The sequence below is a fragment of the Boleophthalmus pectinirostris genome, unplaced genomic scaffold, assembly GCF_026225935.1.
Source record: "Boleophthalmus pectinirostris isolate CB_2022bp ecotype Guang Dong unplaced genomic scaffold, ASM2622593v1 HiC_scaffold_22, whole genome shotgun sequence".
Lineage (NCBI taxonomy): Eukaryota > Metazoa > Chordata > Actinopteri > Gobiiformes > Gobiidae > Boleophthalmus > Boleophthalmus pectinirostris.
In genome coordinates, this window is record NW_026571190.1 from 4165860 (window position 1) to 4191283 (window position 25424).

Here is a 25424-nt window from a genome sequence, read left to right on the forward strand (position 1 = left end):
CTATTTAAATAGTTTCACAGCTTATTTAATGAGAGAAGCACATTTACTGAACTAAAATGTAAAAAGAAAACATTTGCAGTGTGAGTGGCAGTAGAAACTGGATCTTCCAGCGCACATATAAACATGTCACTCGTCGTAGGACCCATGTTTTCTTTATTGTCTTGTTTATCCACAACTATGTCTTCTAGAATGAATCTCTTTTTGTGAGTGGATCTTTCTAACGTTGGCGAGGATCTTTTCATGACCGATTCTTTCAAGGTTGGGCTCACAGACTCTTCATATCATATCTTCTGATCATAGGAGCCCAGTGTGGGTTCGTTGAATCGTAAACTAGTGCGGGTTTTCCTGGATAAATTAATGACATTTTAGTTCAGTAAATGTGCTTCTTTCATTAAATAAACTATGAAACAATTAAAATAGCAAATACCTTGATGAAAGTGACGTGAGTGTGTCTTGATGGTACCATTGGAAATCTCTTCGTGGTTTATGTTCTTTAGCCATAACCTGCGTCTTTTTTTTTTTCGATAATTCCCTTGTTTGAGCTCCTGATGAGTCATTTCCAGAGGAACAGTGAAGAAAACGATTTGTTTTATCCCTTTCAGAGCGTCTAGAACAACCAAATACACAACAAAACCTGCCCATGTTTCTCTGACACTACTGAAGTCAGTGACATAGTGTGCCCGGTGTCATGACGGCGTAGGTACTGTTGCTATAGGGGACGGTGCAAAGCCTCTATTATTCAGTATTTTGGGATAATCATCATCATAATTAACAAAGAATTTCTGTATATATTGTAGTAGACTATTTTCAGATTCTGTAGTAGAGGATTTTGGATTATAAATATATTAACGTTTTTTAGATTTTTGGTTTAATTGAAGATATTTCTGACAAAAACACAAGAATTTTCTGGTTTTGCATTCAGCTCCTTAGAACTTAGATCATTTTGGAATACATATAATGAATTAGTCAGGAATAACTTGGGGGGAAATTTAAAACCAATAACTCATGTGATTAAAAAAAAAAATCAATTTCAAACACGTTGTAATGATTCTAAACCCAGAGTGGAATAAAATATAAAGTGAAGCAGACGTTAGTTAAATCAAGCCTTTAATTAGCTATTATTGAGAAACATGCAAGATTTATGAGAGCATTATTTATTCAACTGCTGCTGCTTTACATGAGAGCGTCAGAGCAAGAGTGTGTTTAGAATCAAACGGCCCACATTACACTGTTTTATCATCTGTGCTATAATGTTTCCTCATCTGCTTTAGTCCTGGTTTAGACCTGGTTTAGACCTGGTTTAGACCTGGTTTAGTCCTGGTTTAGTCCTGGTTTAGTCCTGGTTTAGACCTGGTTTAGTCCTGGTTTAGTCCTGGTTTAGACCTGGTTTAGACCTGGTTTAGTCCTGGTTTAGTCCTGGGTTTAGTCCTGATTTAGTCCTGGTTTTGGTTTAGACCTGGTTTAGTCCTGGTTTAGTCCTGGTTTAGACCTGGTTTAGTCCTGGTTTAGTCCTGGTTTAGACCTGGTTTAGACCTGGTTTAGTCCTGGTTTAGTCCTGGTTTAGACCTGGTTTAGTCCTGGTTTAGTCCTGGTTTAGACCTGGTTTAGACCTGGTTTAGTCCTGGTTTAGTCCTGGTTTAGTCCTGGTTTAGACCTGGTTTAGACCTGGTTTAGTCCTGGTTTAGACCTGGTTTAGACCTGGTTTAGACCTGGTTTAGTCCTGGTTTAGTCCCTGGTTTAGACCTGGTTTAGACCTGGTTTAGTCCTGGTTTAGACCTGGTTTAGACCTGGTTTAGTCCTGGTTTAGTCTGGGTTTAGTCCTGGTTTAGTCCTGGTTTGTCTGGGTTTAGACCTGGTTTAGTCCTGGTTTAGTCCTGGTTTAGACCTGGTTTAGACCTGGTTTAGTCCTGGTTTAGACCTGGTTTAGACCTGGTTTAGACCTGGTTTAGTCCTGGTTTAGACCTGGTTTTAGTCCTGGTTTAGACCTGGTTTAGTCCTGGTTTAGTTTTAGACCTGGTTTAGTCCTGGTTTAGTCCTGGTTTAGTCCTGGTTTAGACCTGGTTTAGTCCTGGTTTAGACCTGGTTTAGACCTGGTTTAGTCCTGGTTTAGTCTGGGTTTAGACCTGCTTTAGTCCTGGTTTAGTCCTGATTTAGACCTGGTTTAGTCCTGCTTTAGTGTGGGTTTAGACCTGCTTTAGTCCTGGTTTTAGACCTGGGTTAGACCTGGGTTTAGTCCTGGTTTAGTCTGGGTTTAGTCTAGGTTTAGTCCTGGTTTAGTCTGGGTTTAGAGCTGCTTTAGTCTGGTTTAGTCTGGGTTTAGACCTGGTTTTGACCTGGTTTAGTTCTGGTTTAGTCCAGTTTATCCTGGGCTTTACCTGGTGTGGACTTTGGACTTTCATGGATCATAAGATCACACTGCACCGCTCTATCAGACTCTCTCTCTCTCCTCTTCTCCTCTTTTGCCACATCGCACTCAGTTCCTACTCCTCTCTCTCTCCTTCTTTCCTCCTCTCTGTCTCTCTCTCTCCTCTCCTCCCTCTCTCTGTTCTCTCTTCTCTCTCTCTTACCTTGCAGTGGTGCTGCCTCTCTCTCTCTCCCTCTCTTTTCTCTCTCCGTTCTTTCTCTCTCTGTCATGAGTTGTACACTGAAGTGACACCTCTCTTACCCTCCTCTCTCCTCTCCTCCCTCCCTCTCTCTCTCTCTCTGCGGTGACACCTCTTTCCTTGTCTCCCTCTCCTCTCTTCTCTCTTCTTTTCTCTGTTCTGTCGTTCAGTGTGAGTGGTGGCACCTCTCTCTTCTCTCTTCTCCTCTTTTCTCTGTTCTGTCGTTCAGTGTGAGTAGTGGCACCTCTCTCTTCTCTTCTCTTCTTTTCTCTGTTCTGTCGTTCAGTGTGAGTAGTGGCACCTCTCTCTTCTCTTCTCCTCTTTTCTCTGTTCTGTCGTTCAGTGTGAGTAGTGGCACCTCTCTCTTCTCTTCTCCTCTTTTCTCTGTTCTGTCGTTCAGTGTGAGTGGTGGCACCTCTCTCTTCTCTCTTCTCTTCTTTTCTCTGTTCTGTCGTTCAGTGTGAGTAGTGGCACCTCTCTCTTCTCTTCTCTTCTTTTCTCTGTTCTGTCGTTCAGTGTGAGTGGTGGCACCTCTCTCTTCTCTTCTCCTCTTTTCTCTGTTCTGTCGTTCAGTGTGAGTGGTGGCGTGTGAAATATTCATGGCGAGTGTGTTGCTTCGGGGCGAGTGATGAAAAATCCATGTGTGTCCTGAGGGCGTCTCACGGAACAACAGCCCCAGAGTGTACTGCTCAAGAGCACAAAGGCACGACTAACACCCCGCACTCAAGACCAGGGAGGAGAGAGAGAGGGATGGACGAGAGGAGAGAGAGAGAGACAGAGGAGAGAGAGAGAGAGAGAGTGCAGGAGAGGAGAGAGAGAGAGAGAGACAGAGGAGAGAGAGCGATGGAGGAGAGGAGAGAAAAGGATGGAGGAGAGGAGAGCAAAGGATGGAGGAGAGAGACGGATGGAGGAGAGGAGAGAGGGGGACAGATTAGAGAGAAGGATGGAGCAGAGGAGAGAGACGGATGCAGGAGAGGAGAGAGAGGGGTGGAGGAAAGGAGAGAGAGGGACTGAAGAGAGGAGAGAGGATTGAAGAGAGGATAGAGGAGGACAGAGGAGAGGAGAAAGAGGGATATAGGAGATAGAGGTATTGAGGAGAAAGAAGAGATGGACTGAAGAGAGAAAGGAAAAGAGAAAGTAGAAGATGGGGGAGAGAGAGGGATGCAGGGGCAGAGAGGTGAGAACAAAGGAGAGAAAGAGAGGAGAGGTAGACGAGGTGAAATACAGTGCAGAGAAGAGAGGATGGTGAGAAGACTAGCTTGGGGGAGAAGAGAAGATGAGTGGAAAGAGAGGAGAGAATGAGGGAGAAAAAAATAGAGGAAAGAAGAGATGGAGGATGAAGTGGTGGTAAAAAGGGGGGATGGAAGAGAGAAGGGAGAGAGACATGGAGGAGAGGAAATGATGGAGGGAAGAGAGGAGGAGTGAGGAGGAGTGAGGAGGAGTGAGGAGGAGTGAGAGGAGGAGTGAGAGGGGGTGTTTGGAGCGGCGTGTAGGTGCTGTGTGTGTCCACATGGGGGCACTGTTGCTTCACTCAGTTTTGTGGTTGAGTTGTGTTTGATGGAGTGTGTGCTGTGCTCAGAGCTGCACACTGTTTTACTGTGAACACAAGTCTGTGTGTGTCTGCTGCCCACACACCAGCGCACAATCACCACACACAACACACGACACATACACACACCCACACAAACACACACAACACACGACACATACACACTGTAGTGTGTGAAAACTACTGTTAAAAGTACTGTGTGTACTTCAGGATAAAGGTGGCTGAGCACATGTGGAAGTACTGCTCACATTTACTGTACCAGCATTTTATTAAAGGAGCTGGATGCAACCTGAACTCTTATTGTTTAAAAAAAAACAGAACCTGCACATAAAGGACACACACACACACACACACGCACACACACACACACGCACACCCACGCACACACACACACACACACACACACACACACGCACACACACACACCACACACACACACACACACACACACACACACACATGCACACACACACCCACGCACACAGTGTGTTTCATTCTCAGTTTATGTTCAGGCGTCATGTGAAGCTCAGAACCTCCAGGATTCCCTCCGTGAGCTGCAGAGGCTGCACTAGCACTGACTCATGATGCTGCAGGTGCTGGGCTTTAGGCACAGACCACAGATCAGACACACGCTGGATTTGAGCTCTGAAACTGGCAACACAAACGAGAGACTCATCTGAGGTTCATTCTGCTTTCTGATTGGATAATTGTCCTGAGAGCCAAAACACCAAATTATAACATAAACACAAAATGTTTTTGCAATTAAGAATAAATCAACATAAAAGTGTTGTGAGTAAAAGCTGTGTTTGATTTGAATATTTCTACATGTTTACTCGTGTTTTGTGGGGGCACAGCTGATGAAATTTCAAATCAAGTTCCTGTAAGAGCAGCAGCTCACAGCAGCCTGTGGGTCTGACGAGACACACACAACAGTACTTCACTGTGTGTTTGGACATTTACATGAGCTCACTGTTCATCCTCAGAGACACACGCCGCCACAGCTGCCCTGGGGCAGACTGACAGCCCCCACTATGAAGGCACTGTTGTGTTAGTATTGTGTTCTTCACTGAACACATTTACTACTGGAGGCCCACTGACAGAAAACATGACACCCCCATCTTCCTTGTGTACTGTAGAGAGCACGCTTCCTCCTGTAGGTTTGCACATTCTTTCATTTCTACTGAGCTCTACACACACACACACACACAAACACACACACACACACACACAAACACATACACACAGAGGAGAGAGAGAAAGAGAGTGAGAGAGAAGAAGAAGCTGAGCGAAAAGAGAGTGAGTGAGAGGAGAGAGAGGTAGAGGAGAGCAAAAGATTGAGAGAGGGGAGAGAGAGAAGAAGCAGAGGGAGGAGAGAGTGAGCGAGGGAGAGAGAGAGAGAGAGAGAGCTAACAGGAGAGGGAGGAGGGGTGCTGGTGTGTGGATAAATGAAGGCAGCAGCAACACGGCAACGCACACGGCAACGGGAAAACCATCCGGACTCACCATGGACGCACCGATGCAGCGATTCACGATCTAACCAGGGACCCGTTCTCACACACACACACACACTCACACACACACCAGCGTTTACCACTCTACCGACCACCGCGAATGGAATTAACCGGCAACGCGGGCTCGGCATGACATGACGACCGGCCGCTTCGGAGATCCTCGGAGACTGTGCCCACGGATGGAATTACATGCGGAGAACGAGGGGAACGCAATTTATAGCCACCCAGCCTGGTTTTTATAGAGGAAAAAATCAATACGCCAATGCTATTTTTGCCCGAGAAAAATGAGCTGCTCCGAACGTTCCATGCGTGAGGAAAAGTGACTAGGGCGCATTTATCTTGAGCTAAATTGGATTCACACATTGTACCGCTGGTGTTCGGAAAACTGGGACAAGACCGGTGAGGTGGTGTCTAGACAGCTGGACATGTCCCCCGGAATTTTTGGACAGAAAACTGGACTGATTTAAAGGTAAAAAGTCGGCAGAAAGCAAGGAAAAATACAACTGAATTTGAAAGAAACGTTTGAAAAAGAATTTGAGATTTGACTCCAGTTTGCGTCTATTTGTTCGGAAATTTGTTCAGATATTTGCACCGAGCAAACGTGGACTCATTCAGTTTTGACATTTGTAAACTGCGACTCAAAATACATTGGAGGATTACTTTGAGTGACAATTTTCAACTGAACAAAATTGAAGGATTTTTCCTTTTAAAAATTTGAAGACTGGAATATTTTTGGACACCCTCGCCTTGCACCTCTAGACTGCTTAGAGAGATTATTTTTTAAAGTGACATCAAAGTTGAATGAGAAATATATTTTAGTGTAAAAAAAGACATTTCATTTCAACAATTCGGTGAAAGAAATAACCGAATTTTGTCCCGTATTTTAAAATTTGGTGGAGTGAACTATTTTTGGACGTCCCTGCTGCGCGCTCTATCTGGTTTGTCTCTAGCTGCGTAGAATTTGTGTAGGAGCTTATCAAAGTTGCATGAGAAATTGATTTTTTGGTGAGGAGTAAACAAGTTGGATAGACTACACCGAAGACTAAAGCCAAAATAAAATAAAAAAAAACTGAATTTGTATCGTAAAATTGAAAGGACTGTACGGACACCCCTGCCGCGTACCCTCTCTTGTTTCCGTAAAACGTAAAATTGTATAAAAGCTGAATTATATTTTTAATAAAACTACTTCACAGGACAATATTTTTCTGGATTATAATTCGGACATGTCTTGGCCTGGCCCGCTCCTCCGTTGCCTCTAGCGCCCCCTCTGCCCACAGCCGGACACAACAGCAGCTCGTATAGAGGTTTTACCAGAAGCGGGTGACGATGAGTGTGCCCATGCTGAAGATCGGGGCGGTGCTCAGTACGATGGCCATGGTGACCAACTGGATGTCCCAGACGCTGCCCTCCCTCGTCGGGCTCAACGGCACAATGCCAGAGGGGACCGCCGAGAGATTCGTCAGCGTGAGTTTTTCTTTACTCATGTAGAAACGGTCGCGGGTAAAGGCGGAAGCGAATGTGTACCGATGCTTCGAAGGTGATGTTGTCGATATTCTCCGGCGACGTGATGCTGAAGGGACAGTCCGGAATTTTGGACATAAGGCCTTGTTTCCTAGTGAGCCAGAGTGTTGGAGACGTGTGGAGACAGAATAGAGAAATATTCCATCCAGTCCTTGTATTTGCAGAGGTGGCTGATGCTAGGCTAGTGCATGTCAATGGCCATAGTTCTCCTGCCACTAAAAACAGTCTTACCCACTCCAAGAAACACCCAAAACTAATCTATTATTACACCAGACTGTCCATGTGAATTGTCTGTGTTGATAAAATAATGTCTGAAATAAAGTTAGTGGTGAGTTGTACTTCCTGATAAAAAGCTTGGCAGCGGCGGACTGATATATGAGAAAATAGTCCCTCAACGTGTGACAATTCAAGCGATGTGAGGTTAATTTTATTTCAAACATTATTCTATCAACACAGACATTTACATGGACAGTCTGGTGTAATAATAGATTTGTTTCAGGTGTTTTGTGGAGTGGGTAAGACTGTTTTTAGTGGCAGGAGAACTATGGCCATTGACATGCACTAGCCTAGCACCAGCGACCTCTGCAAATACAAGGACTGGATGGAATATTTCTTTGCATGTTTCCTATGACACTCCTATGAGGTCCTATGTCCAACATTTTAGACTGTCCCTTTAACCAAGTTTTTGTTGAAAATCAGACACCTAAACAGGACTGTGAATGCTTGTATTGATCACAGGCTCCTGAAAATGTGAAGTTTAAATCTGTTTTTGTATTTTTGTGGCTAAAATCTTCAAAACCTTTTTGGCAGTGTTTGCTCATGTGTGCATTGTGTCTCTAGCCTGATTCATCAGTCGGTTTCACTTCATAGACCGTGTGACCTCGCAGCATTACTAATAATGCATCAGTTTTATACAGCACATTTTTGGACACTCAAAGACTCTTAACAGATCATTATTCATCCACTCCAGTGGTGGTAATCTACTATTGTAGCCACAGCTGCCCTGGGGCAGACTGATGTAAGAGGCTGCCAGTCTGTGATATCGACCCCTCCAACCACCATCGCCACTCACACATATGCCACTTTCATGTGGGTGAAGTGTCTTGCCTAAGGACACAACGAAAGTTTGTGTGACTGGTGCCCCACTGTGGCACCTGATTTTCCCAGTGGTCTCCCACCCAAGTCCTGACCAGACCCAACCCTGCTCAGCTCCTGAGATCTGATGGGATCAGGCCTTGACAAGCTGGTATGACCATTAGAATTTGTAATTTGTTCAGACGACAGTAGGCAGGTACTTTTTATCATTTAACCAGTCGCTGCAATTTGGTCATGACGTATGTAATGCGCTGCTAACAGGACTAACTGGTATATTAAGCTTTTCTCAAAGCTGTAGGAAGAAGGACAATAACGTCTCTCCTCTTGATAAAATTCACCAAACATTCTCTTTATTCCAACTTTAAATCCTTGATCTCAGTAATCATTGTCAACACAGAATGTCTGTCTCTTCACTGATTGGCTGGTGCCTGGACTCACACTTCTTGCAAACCGTCTCCTGTATTTTGATTTCTGACCTAGTCGCTGGAGAGAACTGAAATAGAGCAGAGGCACTAGGTGGTGCCAGCCTGGCTGTTGTGTCACTATGGTAACTGCTGAACATTCTGCTATCGACATACATGAATTACACCTCTAACGTAATGTCTTCTGATGTGGCCATTAAAAATACTTTATGAGTGTGTGGCATTGTTTCCCGGCTGCAGGACTAACCCCACTTACAGACAGCTCTTAAAAAGTCCAGCTTGTATAAAATGTCTCCTTTTTAATCAAAGACAACAGAATAATGACTCTACTTTTGATTTCATTAGTAAAAAAACAACAACAAAAGAGTTAAAAAGCACCGTGCCCCACATAAATCTCAGATGGTATTGATTAGACACTTCTTATTCTGCTTCTCTTCAGTAAGTAGAGGTGAGCAGCCGTGAGTCAGTCCATTCATCCAGCGCCCTGAAGGTCTGCGGGCGTTCACGCTCCAGTCCGTGGTTGTGTCCTTGGGCCAAACACATCACACACCTTCCCTGTGTAGAGATATGACGCGCATGAGTGACGGGCTGTGGTCTCAGGGGCAGATTTCGCAGATGACCAGCTCCGCTTCTGTCAGTTTGCCTCAGGGCAGCTGTGGCGACAGAAGTAACTGAATGAGTGAAGAATGACTGCAGTGTAGTACTCTGAGAATGTAATACACAAGTGAGGCTTTTTATGTAAACTGAGTATTTGCAGTAGTAGTGGTAGTATTTGCAGTAGTAATGGTAGTATTTGCAGTAGTAGTGGTAGTATTTGCAGTAGTAGTAGTAGTATTTGCAGTAGTAGTGGTAGTATTTGCAGTAGTAGTTTTAGTATTTACAGTAGTAGTGGTAGTATTTGCAGTAGTAGTTTTACTATTTGCAGTAGTAGTGGTAGTGTTTGCAGTAGTAATGGTAGTAGTATTATTAGTAGTAGTATTAATAGTAGTATTTGCAGTACCCATAGTAGTAGTATTAGTAGTAGTATTTGCAGTACCCATAGTATTAGTATTAGTAGTAGCAGTAGTAGTATTTGCAATAGCAGCAGTAGTAGTAGTAGTACTTGCTGTAGCAATAGTAGTAGTAGTAGTATTTGCAGTAGCAGTCATAGTAGCAGTAGTAGTATTTGCAATAGCAGTCATAGTAGCAGTAGTAGTAGTATTTGCAGTAGCAGCAGTAGTAGAAGTATTTGCAGTAGCAATAGTAGTAGTAGTATTTGCTGCAGCAGCAGCAGCAGCAGTAGTAGTAGTAGTAGTAGTAGTAGTAGTAGTAGTAGTAGTAGCAGTAGTAGTAGTAGTAGTAGTAGTAGTAGTAGTAGTAGTAGTAGTCAGTAGTAGTAGTAGTAGTAGTAGTAGTAGTAGTAGTAGTAGTAGTAGCAGTAGTAGTAGTAGTAGTAGTAGTAGTAGTAGTAGTAGTAGTAGTAGTAGTAGTAGTAGTAGTAGTAGTAGTAGCAGTAGTAGTAGTAGTAGTAATAGTAGTAGTAGTAGTAGTAGTAGTAGTAGTAGTAGTAGTAGTAGTAGTAGTAGTAGTAGTAGTAGTAGTAGTAGTAGTAGTAGTAGTAGTAGTAGTAGTAGTAGTAGTAGTAGTAGTAGTAGTAGTAGTAGTAGTAGTAGTAGTAGTAGTAGTAGTAGTAGTAGTAGTAGTAGTAGTAGTAGTAGTAGTAGTAGTAGTAGTAGTAGCAGTAGTAGTAGTAGTAGTAGTAATAGTAGTAGTAGTAGTAGTAGTAGTAGTAGTAGTAGTAGTAGTAGTAGTAGTAGTAGTAGTAGTAGTAGTAGTAGTAGTAGTAGTAGTAGTAGTAGTAGTAGTAGTAGTAGTAGTAGTAGTAGTAGTAGTAGTAGTAGTATCAGTAGTAGTAGTAGTAGTAGTAATAGTAGTAGTACAGTAGTAGTAGTAGTAGTAGTAGTAGTAGTAGTAGTAGTAGCAGTAGTAGTAGTAGTAGTAGTAGTAGTACCAGTAGCTTACTGATGTAAGGATTTTGACATGTTGGAGTCAAATGGAGTTTTTACTGACTAATGCAGAGTTATTGTTTAGTGTAATTACAAAACCACTGGACATGAAGGTCTATTAATTAATCTGTAATTAAGTGTTTTGGTTCAAGACAATTATCCAATCAGAAAGCAGAATGAGCCTCACATGACTCTCTCATTTGGGTTGCCAGTTTCAGTGCTGAAATGCAGCTGGTTTAAACATATTTACTGTACATAGTTTTCTGTTCCTTTATAGCTTTTGTTTGCTGTTTATTCATCTTTTTTTTTGTACTAGTAGCTTTTTGAAAACAGTGGAGTGCAGGCAGTTCCTTTAAGGACATGTTTACTCTTCAATTGATTATCTATGTGTAGTATGTTCACTGTACTTTTGAGAGAACAGTTTTGTTTTGGGAGAGCACCCAGAGGAACCCCACCCATCCACAGGGAGAACGTGCAAACTCAGGACTTTTTTGTTCCACATGAAATGGCAGCAACATTGTCATTTTGAAACAGCGTTGTTACAAAACTAAAATTATAAAACTGGATTGAGATAAGAAATAGACTCGATGTTCAATACTGATTCTGATTCTTCAACTCTAATAAAAAAAGACTCTTTTTAGACAATAGGGAATCATTTTCAACATTAAATTATAGTTCTTTTTATATTCCCTTTTATAGTATTATCTGTTACATAAGGAAGTTGTAGGGAGTATTATTTGTTACATAAGAGCGAGTTGTAAGGGGTTGTAGGGAGTATTATCTGTTACATAGTGGTGAGTTGTACAGTTGTAGGGAGTATTATCTGTTACATAGTGGTGAGTTGTACAGTTGTAGGGAGTATTATCTGTTACATAGTGGTGTTGTATGGAGTTGTAGGGAGTATTATCTGTTACATAAAGGTAAGTTGTTGTACAGTTGTAGGGAGTATTATCTGTTACATAGTGGTGAGTTGTAGGGAGTATTATCTGTTACATAAAGGTAAGTTGTTGTACAGTTGTAGGGAGTATTATCTGTTACATAGTGGTAAGTTGTACAGTTGTAGGGAGTATTATCTGTTACATAGTGGTGAGTTGTAGGGAGTATTATCTGTTGCATAGTGGTGAGTTGTTGTACAGTTGTAGGGAGTATTATCTGTTACATAAAGGTGAGTTGTTGTACAGTTGTAGGGAGTATTATCTTTTATATAAGGGTGAGTTGTACAGTTGTAGGGAATTTTATCTGTTACATAGGGCTGAGTTGCACAGTTGTAGGGAGTATTATCTGTTACATAGAGTGAGTTGTTGTACAGTTGTAGGGAGTATTATCTGTTCCATGTGGGTGAGTTGTTGTACAGTTGTAGGGAGTATTATCTGTTACATAAGGTTGAGTTGTTGTACAGTTGTAGGGAGTATTATCTGTTACATAAGAGTGAGTAGTTGTACAGTTGTAAGGAGTATTATCTGTTACATAAGGTTGAGTTGTTGTACAATTGTAGGGAGTATTATCTGTTACATAAGGGAGAGTTGTAGAGAGTTGTAGGGAGTATTATCTGTTACATAAGGGCGAGTTGTACAGTTGTAGGGAGTATTATCTGTTACATAGTGGTGAGTTGTTGTACAGTTGTAGGGAGTATTATCTGTTACATAGTGGTGAGTTGTTTTACAGTTGTAAGGGAGTATTATCTGTTACATAAAAGTAAGTTATTGCACAGTTGTAGGGAGTATTATCTGTTACATAGTGGTGAGTTGTTTTACAGTTGTAGGGAGTATTATCTGTTACATAAAAGTAAGTTATTGCACAGTTGTAGGGAGTATTATCTGTTAGTTTGAGCATGGATTAGTATGTGATTTTGGCCGTCCTTTTATTCGGGGTGTTTTTAGTGCGTGGTTGTGGGGTGGAGTCCTGGTTTGAACCTGCTCGGTGTGAGGGGTTTAGCGGAGCAGAAAATAGCCGAGGTAAACACACAAACAGAGTGCACATTTAGAGACTATTAGCCTGTGTGCACTCATGAGTCACAGTGCTGCTTAGCCCCACTGTCGCTTAAAGGCGCATTGTGTAACTTTTCTGGTCGAGGGTCCGTCAAAGGCTTGGAGATGTTATTGCTTTGCCTGGAATGTTTCACAGTATGGCATTAAACCTTTCTAACTAGGTATTTTTGAGCTGTAAAACCAACCAAGGTCAGGTAGAGCTGTTTAATGTCACACTGTGGAACATTCCAGGCAGAGCAATGACATCTCCATGGAAACAAGTAGGTGATGAATATGGATTTTGTAGACAGGGGAGTTAAAGTTAGAGCGGGTGTTATGCAAAATGTACTTTTTGGAGCTTTATTTTTTGTTGAAATGTTGTTCCCTCATCAAAATCATGCCTGAAAAAGTTTTAGATGTCATCCATGCATGTTGGAGTAATATAGGGATCTTTCCTGGTCCTTGAGGTTAGAGTACCCATGGTCTATTGCAACTTCTGTAAATATACAAAAACATGATAGAAAAACATACACTACAAAGTGACAAACCTGATGTGGTGTGCAGTAGGTGTCAAGTCAAAAAGCCCCTCTGCTCCAAGTCTTCACCTCCACTCCTCAGCCCGTTCTCCTCCTCTCCTCTCCTCCCTTTTTTATCAGTTTATTAGGTTATTCTTAGTGTGGCCAGTAGATGGCAGCAGAACATCCAGGTGAGCAGGTGTGTCTCTGCCCAGGTGCACAGACACAAACCAAACCAAACCAGTGAAGGAAAACACAGAGACACTGTGAGGAAATTTACCTGTAAAATTAGTTTTTAAGTTTAGTTAAAACAGTAAAATGGTGTTAAATCCCATTTAAAAATAATCTGTCTTAATTTAGATGTAAAATGAATATTCAGGTTAATTTAAGTAAGTACAAGTACTCTTTTGATTTCTTTTATCATGTATTATATCATTTTTTGTACATTCACTTTACCCATTTCTGCATCAAAAACAAGCTACCGCAGTATGCCAAGTATCTGGCATGTGAATTAAACAATGTGAAAAAAAAACAGCAACAATAAAACACCAATAAGTACTAAATAAAGGCCAAAGCACACATTTAAACCTATTTTTTGTCATTATTTTTATGAATGCATGTAAAGTCATGTTTGGAGGTGCTTTAGCGCTGTTGACGCCTCGGCCTCCTCCACTGCTGCTCCACTATGACTTTTGGGTGGCTGGATCTTTCACGATCACGATTTAGCTTCAGGAGACGCAGCTCCTCTTGTGTTGAGAAGAGTTGAGCAGTCAGCTCCTGCACCCTCCTGGACAGGTTTTCATTTTCCTTGCTGATTTGATCTCCACCAACATCATAACAAGCGCTGTGGCTCTCTAATGTAAGTTCTCCAAGTTTTTCTTTTCAAATTCTCATTGACCTTTCTGATGTTGGCCAGCTCCTGTCTGAGCTCTACTTTGTCTGCCGCCGACTTGTTATAGAGACATCTTAGTTCTTGATACGCACTGACCTCGTTTTCCAGCTCTTTTTCTTTTGTCAGGAGGTTAGCTTTTAGCTCTTCCAACTCCAATTCTTTTTTGTTTGTTTTTTCTGGGACTTTTTTGAAGTGGGCAAACTCTTGCCTGAGTTGCACGTGCTCCTGTACTTTATTTATTATACAGGACACGGATCTTCTTATGTATGTTCTCCAGGTCTTGTAGTTCCTTTTCTTTCTTCTGGAGAGTAGCAGTAACTTTTTGCAACTCCAACTCTTTTTTCATTGACCTTTCCCTTGACTTCACTTGAGTTGTCCAGCTGGTGTTTTAACTGCGCATTTTTCCCGTACTTTATATTCATACAGGTCCTGGAGCTGCTTATGTGCTCTAACCTCTTCTTGGAGTTGCTGGTCTTTCTCCTGAAGAGCATTAGTGAGCTCCAAGGCCTTTTCTTTGGCCATCTTCCCCTCAGCCTTAAAACTTGAAAGTCCAAAACAAAGTTCTTTTGGACCTGATCTTCAAGCTGGGCCCTTGTCCGCTCCAACTCTCTACGCAGCTCTCTGACCAGAGCGCTGTCCTCCAGGGGTGGAGGTTCCTGGACCAGACTTCTGTCCTCAGGGTTTGAGGAGTCCTGGATGTTGGGCGACACCTGGGTCTCCGCTGGCTTCTGCACGCCGCCTGATGGTGTGGGGCAGAGCAGAGCCTCCAGGTCGAAGTCTTCATCGTAGAGGTGGGCGTCATCCTCTAGTGTGTAGAGGTGCCAGGGTTTTGAGGAGAAAGTGTTGGATCTGTCCATGTTTGTGTGCGTCTTCACCAGAGTCCTGAGAAGTTGTGAGACAAAAGTGTTGGCTGTGCCCCTTATTACGTGACTTGTAGAATGTGTCATCTCCATGGTGATGGAATAATCAGATTATCTCCACGGTGATGATGGATTCTTATTTCTTATTTTATTTATTGGTAAAGGGACAGTACATATTAATGAACATTAAACATGTAAATATGCAAAGATTATAGCCAACGTGGCTAATTTCCATCTTCAGTCCCTCGGCAGGTTGATGTAAAATCATCTATAGGACGAGGAAAAGTACAGCAACAATCACACAAAAGTACACAACACCAGCACACTCACTATACACAATTAGTTTCAAACAGTTCATTTGAAGTTCAAAGTCAGAAGTTTAAGAATGAAGTCAAGAGTTAAACCAACAACCCCTCAAAATAAAAGAAAAGGAAAATTGGTTAAACATGGTGACATACTTGACCATTGAATAACCACTGAGCTTGAGCTTCACCTTAGTTAACACAAGTTCATTAATAACCACTGTTAGAAATGAACTATTATTCATTATTAATAAAACAAAACTATTATTGATTTAACACCAAAAATGCAGCACTATCCATGTGTTAGGGTTAGTTCAGCATCTGTGATCATCTACATTCATGTGTGTTGGAAATCTGTTGGTGTTGTATGTAAAATACATATGACATAATACATCAGATATATTATTCTAGAAGTAAATATTGCTTGTGTTTAGTATTTACAGACATAGCAGTAGCTCAGTTGGTAGAGCATTCGCCCACTGATTTGAAGGTTTGGTGTTGGATTCCAGCTCTCGACATAAACATCACAGGTTGAGCGGTCAGATCCACTGACCCACAGGTTGGCTGGTGTGATTCCAGCTCCCACAGATGAATGCTGTCGTTGTGTCCTCGGGCAAGACACTTAACCCACCTTGCCCACAGTGTCTGCGTACACGTGTGTGTGAATGTGTGTGTGAATGGGTGAGTGGTTCCTTGTTGTAAAGTGCCTTGAAGGTGGAAAAGCACTATAGGAAAATGTGACCATTTACCATAATTCCACATGCACATAATAATATTTTATCATTCAGAATTTAGGAAGAAAGATACCTTCTACGCATCAAAAAACTCATTTCATTTCTTTTCATATGGAGAACTTTGTATTTATTTTCCTCGTTATTTATTATTTGCAATTTTAGTATGTTTAAGATATTGTTCAGCTGTATCTTTCTCTTTCTCATTACATTTGATTCCAACAGGCAGTAAATCATAGTTTAGAGGGGAAAAGTGAGCATTCACATTCCCATTTTGTGTGTGTGAATGTGTGTGTGAATGGGTGAGTGGTTCCTTGTTGTAAAGTGCTTTGAGTGCCTTGAAGGTGGAAAAGCGCTATAGAAAAATGTGACCATTTACCATTACCATTTACAATGAGAAGCCTTCATTAGATTTAAATGCAATAAATGTTAAATAAAGCTAAATTTATTAATTAAATCATTTGATTGATAATTGGCAATTGATTGTTTAAATATAATCTGATTTAAGGTCAATGGTGTAAAATGTGCTAAATTAAAGTAGCACAAAAATAAATAAATAAATAAAAAAAAAAACAACTAGAAACAATTTATTAATTCATTAAAATTTGTCTTAAAATAATAAAATATTTATATTTAAAATGGTATAAAAATAAGTTATATTCAGGATGAAAAATGTATTGGTAAAATGATACACTGGTTAAAATTTTAGCTATTTAAGTTCATGTGTAAAAGGTATATTATAAATAAATATTATAATAAATATAAATCTTATTATTATATATAAATAATAAATATTAAATATATAATATATATTAATTAAAATACAAATGGATTAAATGATTTAATGAAAACGTTAATTTTATTTCATTATTACGCACATTTGTTTACTTTAAAGGTTTTTGACCTGCTACTGTTACTGCTACTACTTCTGTTACTGCTGCAGCTACTATTACAAATACTACTACTACTACTCCTACTGCTGAAGGAACTAAACAATTTCAGTAAAAATCTTCAGGCTGAGTTGAGCTTGTGTCTGTTTTCCTGGTTTTTCAAGTTGGACCTGTATTCGTTAATTAAAGACTTAAAGACAGTAGGTTCATTAGTGGGATACACACTGAATCACAGAGGGGGGACTTACAAGGTCCAACAAATAACAGAGAGTCTTGACCACTTCCTTCTGGGCAGCGTCTGAGAATGCCCCGGATCAGAACTCAGATAACTCAGACTTCCTTTATTTCTGAAGCCATAACCAGGATGAATGCTCTTACAGTTTGGACCAGTCATGGTGAAAAACAGTGACATCTCCTGTTCTTTTTTTGCCTGTTTTTAAAGGAATATGCATCTGTGTTGTTGAGGAAAACTTAAGCTTTGGTTTAGTGTATTACTGAATTGTATTGTGTGTGTACTGTATGTCTCACACTGATGCACAACATTTTCCCTCCGGGACGAAACGTTGAAGGTGAAAGTTGAAATAAAGTTGATAATGTGATCGCGCTCTGAAGGGGAGTAAGGGGGGGGGTTGGCCCCCCTCCAAACGCAAACCTACACAAAAACTATGTCTAACGTTTGTGCTTCGTTTGTGCTGCAAAAGTTTGGTTTGTGCTGCTTTAGTTTTTGAGATATTAACGATTCTTTTATAGGTCAAATTGGACTCAGTCAGCCCCCAGGAAGCTTCAAAATGCTCTAAAATGCACAAAATGGAGTCAGTCGTTTGTGCTTTGTTTGTGCTTTTTGTGCTGCAAAAAGTTTTGTTTGTGTGATTATGGTATTAAGATATTAGCAGTTTTATTTTGGGCCAATGACGCCATCCAGCTCCTCAAAATGTGAAACAGCCTCAAAACAAGCAGAACTAAAGACTGACACAGACTTTTAACAGCCTCAGATCATTTCTCTTCACTAGTTTTGTGGAGTTTTGTTAAAGTCGCTGCCGTCAGCTGAGAGGAAATGACATCATATAATTCCTTCAAAATAATAATGAATCATTTTAGAACAAATGCACAAATGAAAATTGTCACAGCACAAAACAACACAAACAAAATACAAACATTTCGTATAATTTTCTGCTGTTTTGAGGCTGTTTAACATTCTGAGGGGCTGGGTGACGCCACCGGACAAAAATAAAACTGCTGATATTTTAAGAACCAGAATTGCACAAACGAAGAACAAATGACTGACTCCATTTTGGGCCATTTTAGAACATTAAGATTTTTCCTGGGGGCTGACTGAGCCCAATTTGACCTTGAAACAATCTCCAAAATGTCTCCAAAACTAAAACAAACTAAACTTTTTGCAGCACAAAACAGCACAAATGGCTGACATTGTTTTTGTGTAGGTTTGCGTTTGATGGGGTCCAACTTCACGGAGGTAGGGGATAGATGAAAATGGAACTTTTAAAACATACTGACACATTGTTTTGGTGAATATAGTGATCTCAATGATGTATTAGTGGTTAATACTTATTAGAAGTGTAATATCCCTCTTTAACAATGGGCCAAAGGGGTACACGTCTTCTATAAGGCTGATATAAAAACTAATGTTGATGTTCCATATGATTGGTGTAGAAAATATCATAATGAACAGTAATATTGAAACTTAAAGCCACAGGAAACTAAATACCGTAATTTTCGGATTATAAGGTGCAATATCAATAATGCTAAATTCTCTCATCTATTTTCATTCATAAATCACACCGGATTATAAGGCACATTCAGTGAAACAAAACAGATAAGTCAAACTTTATTCATCTCATTCACAATAACTCTCAACATTGTTCAGATGTAAACAGTGTTGGGAGTAACACGTTATAAAAGTAGCGAATTACTGTAATGTGTTGCTTTTTGCTGTAATGCAGTAATGTTCGGCATTACAGGGAAAAATAGTCATATTTTACTCGGTACAAATGTCAGTAATGCGCATTACAATGCTTTTGGATTGAAGTGATGGGTTTTTCTTCATACAAATTCATTAAAATCACCGCGATATCAGCAGCGGTGAAACAAGATGCAGTGAAACGAGACGCTCCCGGAGACACCTTAATTCTACAGGTTCTCTCAGGGGAGGTCCTAGTTTCCAAGTTCCAGGCCAAGATTAGTCCTGGTTTAGTCCTGGTTCAGTCCATATATGGCGCAAAAGTTCAGCATCTTCGCATTATTATTTTGGTGAGAGTAATATAAAAGTGCAGCAATAGTCATGTAATGTTTAACATTTTAAATGCAGTAATATTGTAATGTAACGAATGACTTTGAAATAACAGTAACAAGTCATAAATAACACATTACAGTTTTAAAGTCACTTGCCCAACAGTGGTTGTAACACATACTACCACTTTTTCAATTCGTTCCTTCCACAAATCCATCAAATTCTTCATCTTCAGTGTCTGAGTCTAACAGTTGGATTTTTGGCATTAATCCCTCTCATCATGATTTGAGTCGGTTTTGCCGCTGTTACTTCGCTGTTCAATGATGATTCTGGCCTTTGTGAAAACTCGGACGACACTTCAGACTGATCCTTAGCCCAGGCGTCCACGATCCATCGGCAGATCGTGGTATAACTCGTTGCCGTAATGCTCCGACAATCCATCAAGCGGTGTAGTTTTGTAGTTTACCAAAGTCACACTAAAACATTTTGACAAATTTTTGAGTGCCGCGTACCACATAAAATTGGTTCGAGGTCAGTAAGCAGGGTGGCAGGTGCAGGTCTTAAAAGCCTTAAAAAGGTCTTACATTTCATGTTCCTAAATTAAGGCTTTAAAAAGTCTTAAATTATGTTGTCGAAGTCTTATTTTTTTCACAACATTACATTAACCTATTTTTTTGTTTTACTCAACCGGGCTGCAGTGTGATGTTAAATGGAGGGAAGGAAAAAAGCAACAACATAAAATAAAGTAATGTGAATGAATGTCTAATTTGGAGTATGCGCAAACAATATTTCCTTTTTTGGCACCGGCGGCAATGAGTAAACAATTAGTTCCATCTACACTGCCCAAGAAGCAAAACTCTGGTCAGATTTGCTCACGTCGCGTACGAGTTTACGTCACATACATCACCACCGAGCGTCACCACCGAGTCGCCTGACATGCATATACAACTGAATTCCACACACTTTGGCGTCACCGTATGCACGCAGATTTCCTCCTGAAAACACTTGTCTAAACGCGGAATAAAAAGTGAAGACGCTACACCACTTTTGTGTCTTCTGTTCAAACCGTCACCATATAAATGCAGCCTTAGATTCTAGATATATTACGGTAGTTGGTTGGTCATTATTAGAAATGGATCTGGTGTTTTTCACCTGCATAGTGGGTGCGACGTTTTCATTTTTATTTAAGTGGTCTTAAAAGGGTCTTAAAAAAGTCTTAAATTTGGGGTAGTCAAACCCGGGGATACCTGGTAAGCACAACCAGAATTAAAGGGGCACAGGATGAGAAGAATTAAAGGATTGGAAACAGCTCGTCCAGGTCCATTATGTGTGATTTTCTATTAAAGGGCCCATTTCCCCAAGGCCCAACGTCTGTCTACAGCCCTGTTCTGAAGCTGAGAGTTTAGAGTGATTACTGTGAGGGTCTGTTCACTTCCAGCTGCAGGTCAGAGCTGCGGGTCAGAGCTGCGGGTCAGAGCTGCGGGTCAGAGCTGCGGGTCAGAGCTGCAGGTCAGGTCCGTCTGAGTCTGACTTGTGCACGGTTAATGGAGTAAACTGGACCCTCTCGGAGACACGCTGCACTGAAGTGAAACTCAGAACCTGCTCGCTGTGAGGCAAAAAGGACAAACCACTAAAGCACTACACTGCAGCTACTATCTGAGAAGATCTACTGCCAACAGAGAGGAACACACGTGAAGAACAAGAGGAAGAACGACAGGAACCACACGTGAAGAACGAGAGGAAGAATGAGGAAGAATCAGAGGAAGAATTAGAAGAATGAAAAGAAGAATGAAAGGAAGCTTGAGAGGAAGAATGAGAGGATGAATCAGGAAGTTTGAGAGGAAGAATCAGAGGACGAGTCAGAAGAAGAATGAGAGGAAGAATGAAAGAAAGAATGAAAAGAAGCTTGAGAGGAAGAATTAGAAGAATGAAAGGAAGTGAAAGGAAGAAGGAAGATTGAGAGGAAGAATGAAAAGAAGCTTGAGAAGAAGAATGAAAGGGAGAATGAGAAGAAGAATAAAAGGAAGAATGAGAGGAAGAATCAGAAGAAGAATGAGAGGAAGTCTGAGAGGAAGAATCAGAGAAAGAAGACGAGGAAGAATCAGAAGAAAAATGAAAGGAAGAATAAAAAGTAGCTTGAGATGAAGAATCAGGAAGATTGAGAGGAAAAATTAAAGGAGGAATGAGGAAGAAAGAGAAGAAGAATGAGGGGAAGAATGTAAGGAAGAATGAAAAGAAGCTTGGGAAGAAGAATGAAAGGAAGAATGAAAAGAAGAATGTAAGCAAGCTAAGAGGAAGAATTAGAAGATGAATGAAAGCAAGAATGAAAGGAAGAATGAAAGGAAGAATGAGTGAAAGCCTGGACACTAAACCTTCATTTATTGCGACAACCTGTAACAAGAAGCTGTCGTCTGAAGGAAATTCTCTTGGATGAACGTGTCTTCGTACACAGTGTGATATTTATCGTGCACTTGGCATTTCCCACACCGCAGTTACGACGCCGAGCTGGAGCCACATAATCTGTATCGTCCATATACGATGTAAAGCACGTACGGAACCTTCATCCTTCACGCGAGGACCCCCACACTGCACTCACCGCGGGCCCGTCTCTCTCTCGCTGACTTTATGATGATGCTGTGAGCTCTGAGGAGGAGGATGGAGAAAATGTCAGTTTAGAAAATATATGAGCAGCCCCGGTCCCTGAAGAGTGTGTGTTGCCGTGGAAACAGAGTCAGCCGAGGTTGTAGCGCGGTGAACCTGCTCTGGCCTGCGCGCGTACAGTGAGAGCGACCGCAGCGCCGCACCGACCAACGAGACCGACGGTCGCGCCGCCTCGCACTCCCCCGGGGCCGCGTTCTAAGCGCCGCTCGCTCAGGCAAGACGGGTGAAGTGTCTTGCCGAAGGACACAAGGGTAGAACGCGGTCCGAACTGCGATCGATCCTCCGACCTCGGGGCTGGAGGAGCACGCCGCTGAGACTTCATTAAGACTCCTTTGATTGTTCTGACGGTGATAAAGTCCCTGAAAACAACTTATTACGTTTTTCAGTTTCAGCTTTTTGTTGCTTTGAGTCCCCCTCCTTTTGCTCCCAGCACTAAGGCTGCGTTCACACTGCAGCCTGAAGTGACACAAATCAGATTTTTTTGGCCCCTATGTGACCTGGATCTGATCTGACAGTCTGAATGACACAGATCTGATTTTTTCAAATGTGACCCAGGCCACTTCGATACATATGTGATCTTTTGACATGTGACTTCAGTCTGAATTAGGGATGGACATTCGATTAAATTTTCTTGATCAATCGTCGGGAGAATTAATGATCAATTATCGATTAATCATTAACGTTTTTATATTAAAATGATCATCATTATTATTACTATCTGCACTACTAATCTGCATAAATAAATTCAACTTTACGACATATAAACCGTAACCACTCTAGAGCCACATCAGCCCGTTTGACATTATAATGTGTTTAATTCAGTTTTGCCCAACTCGCACAGAAACGAAACTTCCTTTCAACGGACGTCGCTGCCGCTGTCCCACAAAACACCACGGCCAAAAACCTCGTCCTTCTCCTTCTCAATCTCCTCCTTAAAACAAGTAAGTTGTTCATGTTCTGGCTCCGGTACGAGAGGAACTTTAAATCTCCAGGTGCTCGATGCTGCGTCCATGTTTGGAGAACTTCTGTAAACACAGAGCACGCTCGCTGCAGTTGACGTCATCGTGTCTCCAGTCACATGCGGGACACTTTTGGGCCGTTTAATGTTCACACTAGAGTCACATACAAGTCACATTTAATTGGAAATGTGAACGACCTCACAAAAAAAATCCAAATTGAGCATTAAGCCCTGCAGTCTGAACATAGCCTAAGTCCCTCCTTCAGAGTGCTATCACAACACAATCAACGAGCATCATGATGAAACTCCAACTCACAAGGTTGTATCATGTTTTTGTAATTTTATGGAGAATTGTCATGTGGGAGCATGTGTGTCAGAACACCACTGTTATTCTTTTTCATTTATTTTATTTGTAAAAATGATTTACCTTTATGAGTCATGTGACCTTTAACTTTACCCCAGAAGTAAACAGAGAGCGAGAAATAGTAGCCGAGAAAGAGAGAAAAAGAGGATGGAGAGAAACGCCGAAAAAGTGTAAAGAAAAGATGACAAAGTACCACTGGTGATGTACATACAAACACAGTAAATATATTGTTTTGTGTTGTGTATTTATTTAAAGGTATTGTACGTTAGTGTGGTCCATCAAAGCATGGTAAAAAATAGAGTTTCAAATAACCTCAATTAGAATTCTGCCTTAGGATTTAGCATCCAAACGATGATTTACGAAGAAATCTGGAAGAAAAAGGAAGTGTTTTAGAGGTTGCTCAAGCTGCATGAAGTTTCTGCGTGAAGTTTTGAAGCTCCTGCAGATGATTTAAAAATTTTTTTTAAGAAGCTTCACAGTCTCAGCATTCAGTTGTGAGGAAAACAGCCTCCACAGCTTTGGGTCGACATCTTGTGTGAAGAAATGTTTGGCTTGACATTCTTCAGCTCCAGTGTGACAGAAGAACAGAAGAAGCTGATGGTTCACAATAGGCGAGTTTCATTGTTGACAAAAGCGCGCGTTGCATGCTGGGAATTATTTTGGTCGGCGGCAAGAAACATTATTTCAACATGACGGCCGGAGCGAGAAAGCACATAAAGGGTATTGATCCTGGTTATTTATCCACTCTAACGGCAGAGGACCCAAGACCATTTGACCAGAAATTGGTCATAAGCATCGACGGAGCCAAATCACCCTTTTCAACCCCGACAAAGCCTGGACCAAACCAAATTTCTGGTCTGAATCACCAACTACCTGGACAAATATTCACTTTGATGATATCCACAATGACTTGGTGGAAACTCCTGGGCCATTCACAGCAGAAAAGATGAAAACCTCCAAGAGTCTCGATGTGTTGTTGAACTTGTTGGAGTCCACGGTTTGTTAGGATCTTCTACGTTTGCTCTGCGGATGTTTGAAAGTTGTTTAATTCTCTGTTAGTGGTTCTTTTCACTCGGAATAGAAAAAAGACATTTTCCTTCTTCTGTGCTTCTATTTGTGCATCCGATAATGCAGCAGGAATTTACCATTATCAGGGAGAAATACATGAGGTTACACACTGTGTTTGACGCTACCGTGTTTCTTGCCTCCGATCAAAATATTTCCCAGCATGCAACGCGGACTTTTAATAACAATGACGTCAGCTGAAACTCGCCTATATGATGGAAAAGGAAGGTTCAGAGGTTCCACCAAAGCAACATGATCCCCTTAATCAAGCAGATTATGAAGGGAAGTAGATCTGGGATTTTGTCTCCATTAGCCCGATGTGTTTCTTCGAAGCTCTTGATCTGCCAAAAACATTTTGAACAGTTCCTCAGCAGACTGGACTGATGGTGCAGACTTTCAGAAGGCGCTAAAAATGTGCATTCCAGGAAAGTTGTCAGTGATGTTGCTGAAAGGAATGTGAAGCTTATTCAAGATTTTAACTGTAGATGAACAAAGAATGAAGATCAGAGACAGGATCTTCTGCAGGTGTCAAAGACACAGACACAGCTTTTGTGATGTCAACAAACACAGTGGAGCTGGACTGTCTAAGTCACTTTTATGGACTTTCTAAGTAATTTTTATGCAAGTTTCACTTTGTGTTTGCAAAATAAAATGACAAATTATTCAAACATTATTCCTTATTTATTTGGTTCAGTTATTATAGTATAGTATAATAATATATAATAATAAATCATGTTGAGGTGTCTTGAGCAACCTCTAAATATGAATGAATTTGCATAAAATTTGGACCAAAATACTTTGGCCAGATATCGAACCAAATGCAGAGCTCTAATCTAGAGAATCTAAAACCACTCTACTTGTACGTAAAGCTGAGCCATTTTCTCCATTTGTCTTTATTTTTGAGTTTTCACGGTGTTGATGAAGTTGAAGGTGAACGAGAATAAACACTGACACAGATGATCATCAGTACAGTGTGAAGTCCTTTTATTTGTGAAGAAAAAACAGTGGGTGATGTAGGAAGTGTGAATAGGGCCCGGGCGAGAACGCTAGATTACTCAAAGACATGTTTTTGATGTTTTGATGACGTTATAACTCGGTAGAAATCTCCAAAAAGTCAATTTAACACAACAGCCACTCTATAATCGTATTTGCATCTTTCCGCTGAGTCGTTGGCTCGTGGAGTGCGGTCAGCAGACTGTAAATTCTCTGTCTCTGTGTTAGCTTTAGCTTCCCACACAAACAAAGCAGAGTCCGCCAGTGCCAATAACTCCATTTACATCTGTCA

At 41.1% G+C, this 25424-nt stretch overlaps 1 pseudogene; it reads left to right on the forward strand.

Annotated features, from left to right (window-relative positions):
- The first annotated feature begins 6989 nt into the window (after positions 1-6989).
- Positions 6990-25424, forward strand: part of LOC110153531 (noelin-2-like) — a 133579-nt pseudogene continuing 115144 nt past the window's right edge.